Source organism: Macaca mulatta, chromosome 7 (genome assembly GCF_049350105.2).
Source record: "Macaca mulatta isolate MMU2019108-1 chromosome 7, T2T-MMU8v2.0, whole genome shotgun sequence".
NCBI lineage: Eukaryota > Metazoa > Chordata > Mammalia > Primates > Cercopithecidae > Macaca > Macaca mulatta.
This window is the reverse complement of record NC_133412.1, coordinates 140,679,343-140,692,596: the sequence shown is the minus strand read 5'-3', so window position 1 is coordinate 140,692,596 and position 13,254 is coordinate 140,679,343. Positions and strand designations below refer to the sequence as shown.

The 13,254-nt window shown below is 49.2% G+C and overlaps 1 protein-coding gene across 1 annotated transcript in view; it reads left to right on the top strand.

Moving 5' to 3' along the window:
- Window positions 1–956: 956 nt before the first annotated feature.
- TMEM229B (transmembrane protein 229B) overlaps window positions 957–13,254 on the top strand; it is a 44,944-nt gene continuing 32,646 nt past the window's right edge. Inside the window, 1 exon segment of the mRNA NM_001194355.2 lies at window positions 957–1,239. The gene's annotated coding sequence lies outside the window, so the exon portion shown is untranslated.

Here is a 13,254-nt window from a genome sequence, read left to right as displayed (position 1 = left end):
ATATTCTGGCCAGGGACAGGAGGTTGGTAGAAGACCTACGGCCCCATCAGGCAATTAGAGGAAGACACAGGATCAGATTAGGGTTACGTATTAGGTTCAGACAGAGGAAAGCAGCCCAGTTTCTCGCCCAGAATGGGGCAAGAGCAGCTGGATGAACCATAGGATCTTTTTCTTAGAAGACTCTGTGCTGCCTTGGACTTCTGAGAGCTCTTTGTCACTGGTGCATGTTACAAAAAGGGGAAAGAGCTTCAGCCTCTCTTGTCATCCCTCTCCTCATTTCCCCCCTCCCGCTAGGTTGAAAAGCAGCCATTAGACCCCTCAGATCAGGCCTAGGCATGCATAGGGTTTGCAAGAGAATTAGAAAGGGTACTCTCTCCGGATGGGTTAGTGACAAAAGGACACCCCCAGAGGGTGTTATGAATTTTCAAAATGCCCTTTTCTATTGGCTGAGGCACCCAGTGCCAGGACCTAGGCTTGGCGTGGGAATGGGGGCTGGATGTCATTCCCACTCCCTGCTCAGCCTTTCTGCAGGACCCAGGACCAGTCGGAGGGGCCTGTCTCAAGTCAGGGCCCTCAGCTGCTGATTTCCTGCGTTCAGCATTGTGGAATTTCCAGACTTTCCAGATGACATTCATTATTTTCCACCTCCCAATAAAAGAATCTAGATTGACTTCTGAAATAACATATTCTCTGTAATCTTTATGGTATAAAGCAAATCATGAGCCTTAGAGGTTCGAGCTTTGCCTTAGGCAAATTCCTTAACTTCCATAGGCCTCAGTTTCTCCTTCTTGGAAATGGGGATAAACAAACGACCTTACATGGCTGTTTGCATGAACTGACGGCAGGGTCCACAGTGCTGGCACAAGGTGGGTGGGTCTGCCACACCACGTGGTTCGTGGCCCTCAGGTAGCCCAGGCCTGCAATGATACCCACAGTGGATGTTGCACGCCTGGTCCCAGCTACAAGCTCCGGGCCTGACAGACACTCAAATGCAGGCGGGTTGGCCAAGACAGGGAGGGCCGAAGAGCCCTGCACCTCAGCCACCTGCACCGCGGCCCAGGCAGGGGGCGTGCTCCTAGGCGCCCGTGGCGGGGCTGACCCCGTGCTATGGGAGGCTGCGAGGTCGAAGGGGACAGCTGGCCGGGCCGGCGAGCGGGCGAGCAAGGAGTTAAGCCGGGCGGCAGGGCGAGCGCCTGTCAGACGCGAGCATGTGCAGTTTGCAGCGCATCCGTACTATGGGTGAGTGCCGCCGCGGCCGCCGGGGGCTCCATTCCTCCCGGGCAGCGGCGGCTGCAGCCCCTCTGCCCCCGCGCCGCCGCGGCGGACGCGGACACACAATGCGGGACTAGGCGCGGCGCGGGAGTGCCAGGCGGCGTGGGGGTGCCAGGCGGCGTGGGGGAGGCACGGCCCGCAACTCCGCGCGGGGGGAGCCGGAGCGCCGGGTTTGGGGGCGGGGAGCAGGCGGCGCAGGAGAGCGCCCCGAGTCCCGGCGCGGGAGGAGGAGCGGGAGCCAGCCCTGGAGACTGCGCTCCTGGCCGCACCTGCTCCCGGCAGGCGGCCGGCCCTGCCCTGCCCCTGCCCACGGCCCCTGCCCCGCACCGGTAGGTACCCCAATGCCCGCAGACAGGCCTTTCCACCGCCGGGAGAGGTGGCCGCGCGGGGCCGGCAGCTCCGAGCACAGGGGGCGCGGGCGATGGGGACGGTGATGGAGAAGACCGGGCGACCGGACTTGGGGCTCTGGCTGATCCCGCTTCCTCTTTGCTTTCGGTTTCGAGGTTGCTGCCCCGGTTCGAGAGCGAGCCGCAGATTAGATAGATGGTGTGCCCGGGCTTGGATTCCCTGCGGGGGATGGGCGCACAGGGGGGCGTGTTGAGGAAGGGGGTGCGCGTTGGCAACTTTCCCCGCCTGAAACAAAGGGGTGTCGGGGGAAGCGAGGGCCAGCGGAAGGTTGACACCTCCTCTTCTTCCGGGCGGAGAGCACCCAGGAGGCCACCTAGGGAGGTTGGAAGGGGGTGACAATCTGGGTGGAAGCTGTGGAGCCAGGGCTTGGGAGTGGGAACCACGGACCCTCCTGGTTAGAGGCTGAGGACTTTGCTGAAGGGAAGGGAACGCTGCCAAAAGGACCCCGCAGCCTTCTCCCCAGGGTGCATGGAAAAGCTGGGTGATGGTGGACCCCACACCTAGGCGCCCTCGACTCCCCAGGTCCATGTCCCGGGGCCCAGCCCAGCCCCCTGGCTGCCAGCTCTTCACCTGCCCTCCCTGATCTCTGGTCCTCCGTGGAAGATGCCTGGCTGAGATGGGAAGTGTTACAGCCCGGTTCCTGGCAAGGGCAGGGAGACATTGGCCTCTTTCCCAGGTGTCTTCCTTTCCCTCTTTCTATGCTCAGTCAGAAACCCACCCCCTTCCCTTCCTTCCCGGGACTGTCTCCTTTCTTTCCCCAGGGTTTCCCTGGGGGTGTTTGGCTGCCTTAGGTACAGAGCTTGGAGGTAGGAGGGCAGGGTGTTCGGGCACTGCTCAAGGCTCTCCCTGAAGGGAAAGAGCAGGACCCCAGGGAGCTGTCTGCTGGTGTAACCTTGGGGCTCTGCTCACCAATTCTCGTGTTCTCAGCACCCTAGTAATAAGTGAGCTGTTGCCGTGGCTATGAGCCTTGGGTAATTGAGAGGCCTGGGTTTCTCCCTGCTGTACCAGGAAGAGGGGTCAAGGGAGGGCCAAGCAACCTGCCTTGGGGGTGGTACAGTGTCTTTCTCTCTAGAAAACAAATGGGCCAGGTTCCAGGTCCCCGGTCCTTGGCCTTGTGTCTCCAGGAACAAGGTGCCTCCAGTTCTGAGCTGGCTTACATGTGACCACCAGCTCCTATCCTGTGGCAGGACAGCCCTTTGGGAGCTCAGATTTTTTTCCCTGGTTGGAAGACAGATACATCTGCTTGCCTGTGAGACAGAAGGCACTGGAGGGCCCGGGACTAGTGGAGGACTCTCCCGCCTGCTGGTGTGAATGAGCTAATGATACAAGTAGCTTGGGCCAGGGTGGGCCTGCCAGGACACTTCGCTGTAGAGACACCTTGCTCAGGGGTGTGCTGAGATGACTCTTAGCCCTCAGTTTTGTGTTTGGAGACAGATATAGGCAACTGGAGAGAGAGCGTGGCAGGCTTTGGGTGGGGACAACAGGCTTTCTTTAGTGTTGATTTTGATCACTTATAGGTACAGGAACAAGGGAAGTTCCAGGACCAATAAGGAGAAGCAGGAGAAAACTGAGTCCCCTGAGCTATAGATTTGTGGCCCTGCAATTTGTGGCTAAAGTCAGATGCAGGTACTAGACCAGAGAAGCACAGCTAGGCCCACTCCTATGGACCTTCCCACTCTAACAGGGCAGGCAGGGTTGATTATCACTCAAGTCCCCATTGGAGGGGCTTTATTGGTTTATCCCAAGCTGTTTATTCAGAGCTGAGAGTAATGATATGGAGGCCCGACCTCCGAGCCTCCAGCGGTGAGAGGATGGACTTTTCTGTGGCATGTTCCTCAAATATACTGAGGAACTTAAATATCTTAAGATGAGAAATTGATACTCTCCTAACTTCCTGTTTTGAAGTGATGAGGCATGAATTTTTACATTTGTAAGTGGGTTAAGACCCTCAAGTCCTTGAATGAAAGATATTAAATGAGTTAATGAGCATTATACTGTGTTTATTTTGGTTGTATCAGATTTACATATTGTTTCTAAAGGGAAAGGTGTCATTTTACAGGAAGCGACCAAATTACAGCTTTTGTGGTAGGCAAAGCTCAGTGTTGGTTTTAAAAGTGTAGTTTTTATCAGAAAAGCTCTTGCTGCAGCACTTAAGCAGCAAGTGTTTTTTTCTGCCTACCTCCCAGGAGCTCCTTCCTGGTGGACTTTTTCCTGGTAGACAGTTTCCAGCTAGCATGTTAGTGACTGTCAGCCTCTAGTTTCTGAAGAGGGTCTCTAATGATGTTGGGTACTCTGATGTCATAAGGAGAGACCTGGGTAAGGGCAGTAGAGTGAGGCAGCTTGATCTTATCGGCAACTATATCAGATCTGGCTGTCCTTGAGGGGAGGGAAGGGATAGCTAACCCTCCCAGAGCCTGGCTGTTTTCAAGTTTGTATCCTTTTACGCTTCTCCTCCCTTCTCTCCCCACCTCCCATGTACAGACAAGGTGGTTTGGGTGTATTTTTCAATTGCAGGAAAATTCCTTTTAAGGCGAGGATAATTTCTGACCTGGCAAAGTCTTATCTCCCTTTGTGGCAACACCTGGCTAAGGAGGGAATATCAGACAGGATTCTCATGTTCTGAGCTGAGGAATTTCAGCCTCTGTTGGCCAGATCTTCTTCTTACTCTACATCACTTCTCAGAAATCAGGCTTTGTCTTTGAAAAGTAAAGTGAAAGCTGATTTCTAGGGAAGGAGTATGAGGGGGGCACTTTTGGTTTGCTTCCCCTTAGGGAAACTGAGTCCCACTGAGAGTTGGCACACTGTCTGTGGTGTGTGAGAATGCATATGTTGGGGAAATTTTCCTTTCCTGGGATTTAAGGGCGTTTAAAATCAAGTACCCAAGTAGATCCATAGGTTATACTTTTCTGCTATAAGATAAAGATGCACTCATAGAATTTACGTACCAGGGTGTTTGGTTCAAGATGTATATTTGCCTCAGACTTTGAGTTGTGGGATGCCCCATGCTGCTGTGATTCAAGGAAAAGGTAGTGGTTTGCACCCCGAGACACACATCCATAGATAGAACTGAGGCTAAGTCAACCATCACATTTCCAGGCTAGAAAAGAGGGTTTGCTTCTTTCCCTGTTTTCACATTCATCAGGCTGCATTTATACATAGTGTGGACTTCGGCTCTCCTCCCCTGTGAGGTTATACTTCATGTTCATTTTAACATCAGTTCCCCTATGTATAAATGTAGTGGAGTTGAGGTGACAGAGTGATGCTGGCCCCCTGCTCCTTCAAAGGATGGTTCTGAAAGGCGACTTTCCACCCTCCTCTGATTTTGGTGCTTCCACTTACCTTTGGATCACAGTCCAGTCTGGCAGTTTGAGGAGCAACCAAAGTCATTGACAATTCGCGTTTTTGAACATCCAGCTTTTCACCGTCCTTTACTCTGCTGGCTCCCCAGTAGGGAGTTTAATATTTTTTCAGGATTCTTGGCTCCCAATGTGGCTGGTGTTGTAGAAGAGACAGCATCTTTGAAATGAGGGCAAACTGTCTACACGGACAAGTCTCGGGTCCTCAGATTGCTCCTTCCGGTTGCTCCGTCTTCTAGAAGCATGACAGTTTTTTTTGTTTGTTTGTTTTTTTAAATAAGACTTCAGCTTTCAATCAATGTAGGGAGAGCTGATAAATATGAAAAGATGAGGGGAGAGATCACCTTCTGCCACTCCTTTGCTTCCCAAAAGCCCCTCATTCAGAACATACTGGATTATCCACTTCTGACTGCTTTTGCAGTTAGACTTGAATGACGAATGCCATCTAGCTGGCCCATTCATTCATTGTTTCCTTTCAGTTATTAAGAGGCACCCCTGTCACATGAGCTTCTGGAATGATCCGTTTCCATCGGAAAGGTCACTCACCTTGAGTTTTAGTAAGGCCTTGATTTCAGCCCTGAGTAGCTAGGGATGCCAGCCAAGGAGATTGAAGGGCCACAAAGAGAGGATTCTTTTCTAGACTTCTGAGGGGTGATTCATGCTTCAAGATAAAATGTGCTTCCTGGGGAGCCATGGTTTCATTGCTTGCACAGTCAGTGGAGGGACAGGCCCTGGTGCAGCGAGAAGCCCACCTTGCTGACAATAACTGCCATTCTTCAGAGCACCGACAGGGACTTGTTTTTAGCCCACTGACAACCCCCATCTCCTTTTTCATTGCTGTCCTTGGTCAAACCCCATTTTAGTCCCTAAGTCCTTAGGATCTCTCTCCTCCTCGTTCCCAATCAAAAAGGCTGTTTTGAAGTCAGGAGTAAGGCAGCCAGAGCATTGGTCTTACTTTCATCTACTTTCTTAAAGCAAATATGGACAAGAAATATCATTACCACTGGGCAAAACACAAGCAGAGGTTCCAGATTTTTGTCTTGTTTTCTTTTTTTTTTTCTCTTGGCATGAGCAATGAGATGACCTTCTTATACTGACCTATAGATGCTGTAAAGCTTTCATATAGCCTGCACACATGGTGAGTGCTTATTAAATCACCAGCTGTGGTACTTGGATGTGATCGGATACCCTGATTTCTAGGTCATTGGGCAATGATTCGTTTGTGTGTGAGCTGATGGTTGGCAAAGGCTTCAGGAATCAGGAAATCTGGGATCCCTCCCTGACTCAGTCACTTGTGTGACCTTGGACAGCCCATTTCAGCCCTCTGAGACTTAATTCCACAAATAGAGCTTCAGCTGGCTTCAGTGATCATGGCAATAACAATGACAGCCACCGTTTATTAGGCTAAGCATTTACATATGTTGTTTTCTCACAGCAATGAGATAGCTACTATTAATTATACCCATCTCACAGCTGGAAACACTGAGGCTCTGTAAGATAAAGTGATCACACATATCATACAGCTAGTAACTGTCTAAACTGGGACTTGAACTGAGATCTATCTGATTTTTTTTTTAAAATAAAAAAAAATTCTAGAGATGGGTTCTCTCCCTGTCGCCCAAGCTTTAGTGCAGTGGCACAGTCATAGCTCACTGCAGCCTTGAAATCCTGAGTTCAAGCGATCCTCCCGTCTCAGCCTCCCTAGGACTACAGGCATGTGCCACCACACCTGGCTACTTTTTAAATTGTTTATATGGAGACAGAGTCTCTATAACTCCCTTTGTTGCACAGACTGACCTCAAACTCCTGGCCTCAAGCAATCCTCCTGCCTCAGCCTCCCAAAGTGCTAGGATTACAGGGATGAGCCACATTTCCCAGCCAGTCTGAATCTATTGTGTTTTATAAGCTTGGATCAGATGATAGAACAAATGTTTGGGAGAGGGTAAAAGTGGAGGCAGTATAGGTTAACATATAAAAAGGAGAATTGACCGGGCGCGATGGCTCATGCCTGTAACCCCAGCACTTTGGGAGGCCAAGGCGGGTGGATCACCTGAGGTCAGGAGTTCAAGACTAGCCTGAGCAACATGGTGAAACCCCATGTCTACTAAAAATACAAAAATTAGCTGTGCATAGTGGCTAGTGCTTGTAGTCCCAGATACTTGGGAGACTGAGGCAGGAGAATAACTTGAACCTGGGAGGCGGAGGTTGCAGTGAGCTGAGATTGTGCCATTGCACTCCAGCCTAGAGCAAAATTCCATCTCAAAAAAAAAAAAAAAAAAAAGAGAGAGTTGATGTAGATTAAACACAACTAGTTAAAAGGAGACAGAAGTACAGATTCTTATTTGAAAAACATCATCTCAATGAATGTTCAGTAAGGAGAGGTCTGTACCCTGCAGTAGGGAAGTAGACCAGATGGCCTGGGAGTTACTGTAAAGGGAACATGCTTTCTGCTTGGCATAGGAATATATCTCATAAACCCCATTTAATTTTGATACCAAAATTTTCCTCTTGCTTAATGGTCTGTTTGGGCAACATTTTTCTTTCTGTTATCCTACTGTCACTAGTCATAGAAGCTTATCTTTGCAGATTCTTGACCCCAATCCTCATCTTCCAACCTAGTTTCTGGGCCTTTCCCTGCCTATCATTATAATTCAGCTGTAGAGACCTGAGTATGACTCTGGGGTCCCAGCTACACTGAGCAAAGTACAGCAAGCATTAGATTATCCTGTTCTTCTGAGAAAGTAGAGCCACTGATTTCTGCATTCAAAGGTGACCAGCTAGTGGATTGGGATCCATTCTTGTTTGTTCCAAGCAAGTTGTCTTCTGCCTTTTTTTTTTTGACAAGGTTTTGCTCTGTCACCCAGGTTGGAGTGCAGTGGCACAATCCTAGCTCAATGAAGCCTCTATCTCCTGGGCTCAAGGGATCCTCTAGCCTCAGCCTTCCAAGTAGCTGGGACTACAGGTGCACCACCACACCTGGCCTCTTCCACCATTTTGAAGTATTCATGGAAGAGGAAGGAGGGTTGAGGTGGTGGTCCAAGGAAGGTGAGCTGACCTCTCTTGGAGAGCTAGCATGGTGCTGTATGATGGATCAGTGTGCAAGGGGTCAGGAGACTTGGGTTCTTCTCACACCTCAGTGACTCTGGGCATGTGATGTAAGTTTTTTGGCTTTTAGTTTTCTTATCATTTGGACAAGATATTCTCTAACATCTCTTCAGGTAATAATACCAGATGATCCAGGCTTTCCTGAGAAAGGTTGAGGTTCTAGCCTTTCTCAGGAAATAACTCAGCTGGTCTGGAACTGTCAGAAGTCAGAGCTGGGAGGGAAGAGATGGTGTTAAAGGAGAAAGAGGCCAAACTGGAAGCTAAGGGACAAAGTCAGAGCTGGAGGAAGTCCCTTCTCAAGAAGGGGGACTAGGTCTGGTCACTGCTCTTTTTTTTTTTTTTTTTGAGATGGAGTTTGGCTCTTGTTGTCCAGGCTGGAGTGCAATGGTGTGACTTCGGCTCACTGCAAACTCCACCTCCCGGATTCAAGCGATTCTCCTGCCTCAGCCTCCCGAGTAGCTGGGATTAGAGGCATGCGCCACCATACCTGGTTAATTTTGTATTTTTAGTAGAGACAGGATTTCTCCATGTTGGTCAGGCTGGTCTGGAACTCCCAACCTCAGGTGAACCGCCCGCCTCCGCCTCCCAAAGTGCTGGGATTACAGGCTTGAGCCACCACGCCCAGCCCAGTCATTACTCTTTTAACCACTTCAGTGGGGCATCGGAGAGGGTGGTGTCTGTACACCCTTATACTCACCATTCCTTATGTCTTGTCTTAAAATGTAAACTGAGCCAGGCAGAGTGGCTCATGCCTGTAATCCTAGCACTTTGGGAGACGGAAACAGGAGAATCCCTAGCCAGTTCAAGACTAGCCTAGGCAACACAGTGAGACCTTATCTCTACACAAAATTGGCTGGGCATGGTGGCACATGTCTGTACTCCTAGTTCCTTGGGAGGCTGAGGTGGGAGGATCACTTAAGCCTGGGAGGTCAAGGCTGCAGTGAGCTGTGACCGCACCACTGCACTCCAGCTTGGGTAAAAGACTGAGACCCTGGGGACTCCAGGGCCTGCTTCAGTCCAGGATCCTTCCCCCTATCCCTGCTCCTCTGCCACTCAGGTCTCCAGAACTTGAGGTCTCTGGTTGATTTTTTTAGTTTTTGTTTTTTAGAGACAGCATATTTTTCTGTCACCCAGGCTGGAGTGCAGTGGCACAATCATAGCTCACTGTAGCCTTGAACTCGTGGGTTCAAGCAATCCTCCCACTTCAGCCTCCCGAGTAGCTAGGACTATAGGTGCACCACCTATATTAGCACCTGGCTAATGTAGCTGATGCTTTCTGGGCAATTCAGTGTTAGTGAGAATATACCCCCTCTGTTGCCCTAACTACGTGAAAGGGCAAGGCTAAGCCATATACTCAGCCCAGGAACGCAGGAGACACGTCTTCTTTGTTCATGGAATTGGGCTAGGGCTAGGCTGTCTTCAGTTCCCTTTGAACAAGTCTTTTTCTTTCTTTCTTTCTTTCTTTTTTAAATGGAGTTTGGCTCTGTTGCCAAGCTGGAGTGCAGTGGTGCAATCTCGACTCACTGCAACCTCCTGCCTCAGCCTCCTGAGTAGATTCTCCTGCCTCAGCCTCCCGAGTAGCTGGGACTACAGGTGCACGCCACCACCCCCAGCTAAGTTTTGTATTTTTAGTAGAGATGGGATTTCACCGTGTTGGCCAGGATGGTCTCGATCTCTTGACCTCATGATCCGCCTGCCTTGGCCTTCCAAAGTGCTGGGATTACAGGCATGAGCCACCACGCCCGGTCCAAACAAAGCCATTTTCTAAGGACGCTTGGATTATTTCATTCCTTGGTGCATCTTCTATTTTCATTTCATCATATTCAAGGTTGGGGAGCAAATGAGTTCCCATTGAACCCACCAAACCAATATTTTACATCCCTGCCTATCTTATGTTCTCCTCACCTCTTATTCCCCTATCTCCATTATTTCTAATGGTGGTACCATGCTACCGGGGGGGATGAGAGATGATTTCATTTGGTACAGGGACAAACATTTCATTTTAATAGCTATGTTTCTAGTGAGCATAAAGAAACATGACTCATTGGAATGTACTCATCAAGCAACTTAATTTTGCCTCCCACTGTCTCTTTATGTTTATCCAGTGGGATTAGTTCTTTCCCTGGTCTAGGGTGAAAACTTAGGCCCTGTAACTTTTCTGGTTATTCATAGGAGAAGATTCTGTGATCACTTTAAGTCTTACAAGCATAGTCTCAACTAAGTACATAATATACCCACTCTATGAAGCAGAGTCCCATGGAAAAAACTAAAAAACACAATAAAATAAAAATACATCTACTCCTTTGTCACTGGACTGGGAGGGGCAGGAAAGTGCTCATTGGGTACATTGTCTGCTGGCTTCCAGCTTCCTGGTCCATATTTTTATCAGATTCTCAGAGAACCCTCCCTACCCTCCCAATTGCTGGGATGTCTCACTTCTATTGTCTTAAAAAGAGCAAATTATCAGCCAGGAGAGGTGACTCACACCTGTAATCCCAGCACTTTGGGAGGCTGAGACAGGCAGATCACCCGAAGTCAGAGTTCGAGACCAGCCTGGCCAACATGGTGGAAACCCTGTCGCTACTAAAAATACAAAAATTAGATGGGCGTGGTGGCAGGTGCCTGTAATTCCAGGGAGGCTGATGCAGAAGAATTGCTTGAACCCTGGAGGCGGAGGTTGCAGTGAGCTGAGATTGCACCACTGCATACCAGCCTGGGCGACAGAGCAAGACTCTGTCTCAAAAAAAAAAAAAAAAAGAGCAAATTATCCTCTATTCCAGATCATTGCTCCTTCCTCAGCCCCTGAAATCCAGTGGTTCACCTCTCTAGCCTCTTTTAGCTAAGGTCCTTCAGTCTGCCCAAGGGGCCATCTCAGAGAAGACCTGCTCTGACCTCAAGTCAGCCCACATTAGGGCATGTGGCCCACGTTGGTCCAAGGAAACAATGACACATCACTGGGCGCAGTGAACCTGGGAAGGCAGGCTGACCCCAGCTCAGCAGTCTCCCTTGGCTCCTCCAACAGCAGATGGCCAACTTGTGTCCCATCCTTTGGATGTCTCAGTAGGTGGTCAGGTGCAAGTCCACCATGTCCTCCCAGTTGCAAGGGACAGACATCAAGTTTCCTGAGTGGTCCTGGTGAATCCCCCTCTCACCAACTCGACAGGAGGGCCAGTTCTCTATGGGGATAGGGTGAGATATCACAGCACACTAACAGCAACCCCAGAGTTCCTCCACAAAGATTCTTCCCCAGTCTCTGCCCATTCTGACCCTCTATACCCTCAGCTTGAGAGAGGGGCCCTTGCACACCTCTTTTGAAAATGTGCGTCCTTCTCTGGTGTCACACTTATGTGCATTATACCTGTTGCATCTTGCTGCCTTAGTTAAGACTTTTTGATTTAACATCTTGTTATATGTGTATCATCAAAACCATCATTGTCACAATAAGCCTGTGATTTCGTGGATATTATTGCTTAGAATAAGGCTACAGTATATATTTAACTGAAAAAAAAAAGTGACTTAAATAAAACGGTTAATGACAACAACTGACATTTATTGATAAACTTATAATGCCAGGTTGCTCTTTGTAGTACAGTAAACATGCTTTCTCACTTAATCCTCATGAGGAAGGTACTTATATTTTCTCTATTTTACAAAGAAATAAACTGAGCCTGGGCATGGTGGCTCATGCCTGCAACCCCAGCACTTTGGGAGGCTGAGGCAAGCGGGTCACTTGAGGTCAGAAGTCTGAGACCAACCTGGCCAACATAGTGAAACCCCATCTCGACTAAAAGTACAAAAATTGTCTGGGCATGGTGGTGGGCGCCTGTAATCCCAGCTACTCAGGAGGCTGAGGCAGGAGAATCGCTTAAAGCCAGGAGGCAGAGGCTGCAGTGAGCCGAGATTGCACCACTGCACTCCAGCCTGGGTGACAGAGCGAGATCCTGTCTCAAAAAAATAAATAAATAAATAAAAATTAAAAAAAATAGGCCGGGCTCAGTAGCTCACGCCTGTAATCCTAGCACTTTGGGAAGCTGAGGCTGGCGGATCACGAGGTCAGGAGTTCGAGACCAGCCTGGCCAACATGGTGAAACCCTGTTTCTACTAAAAATACAAAAATTAGCTGGGCGTGGTGGAGGGCATCTATAATCCCAGCTACTCGGGAAGCTGAGGCAGGAGAATTGCTTGAACCCGGGAGGCGGAGTTGCAGTGAGCCAAGATCGTACCACTGCACTCCAACCTGGGCAACAGAGCTAGACTCTGTCTCAATGAATGAATGAATGAATGAATAAATAAAGTGAGGCAGAGAGGTGAAGCAGCATGTCCAAGTCACATAATTGGTGTCAAAGCTGGGATTCGAATGGAAAGAATCTGACTCCAGAGTGTGAAAGAATCTGACTCCGGATTACTAATCTGACTCCAGAGTACTCCAGAGTACTACCCTCTGTCATTTCCTGTAGGGCAGTGGGCAGCCATGCCGAGTCATGAAGGTGGCATGCAGGGATGGGAAATGCTACCTTAGGAGATAATTGACATCCTTCGCCCTGGCATTCAAGCTCTCCATAGCCTTTACATTCTTTTCCAAACGTATCTCCCCAGCGCCCCCAGGAACTCCTTCTATGCCCTTTCCCAGAGCCTAATCCACTTGAACAACTAATCTGGCATACACACACCCACCCCTGCTTCAGTTGTTCCAATGCCTGAAGGGCACTCACCTGCCTTGCTGCGTACCCAAATTGTAGTCCTTTTAGAAACCAGAGACCATTTCTGCTGCAAAAGTGCATTTAAACAAAACCGCTTCTGTTAGGATCTTTTAACTACTCTTATCATTTGTCACCAGGTCACAATTATTATGTGCGTTTATGCAAAAGGCAGTGAACAAGAGTTGGCAAACACAGATCCTGATCTCTTCGTGCAGCGCCACTATCTGCTTGTTAGCATGCGGTTATCTGCTTGTCTGCTAACTTATGCAAGGCTCTCAACTTCTCTGAACGTTGGTTTCATGTTTAAAGGGTGGGTCCAGATGATATTCCTTCAGTTTTTTAATATTCTATGGTGGTTTTGCTTGCCATATTGTCTCCACTAATTTTTAAGCTCCCGAAGGCTAGAACTCTGT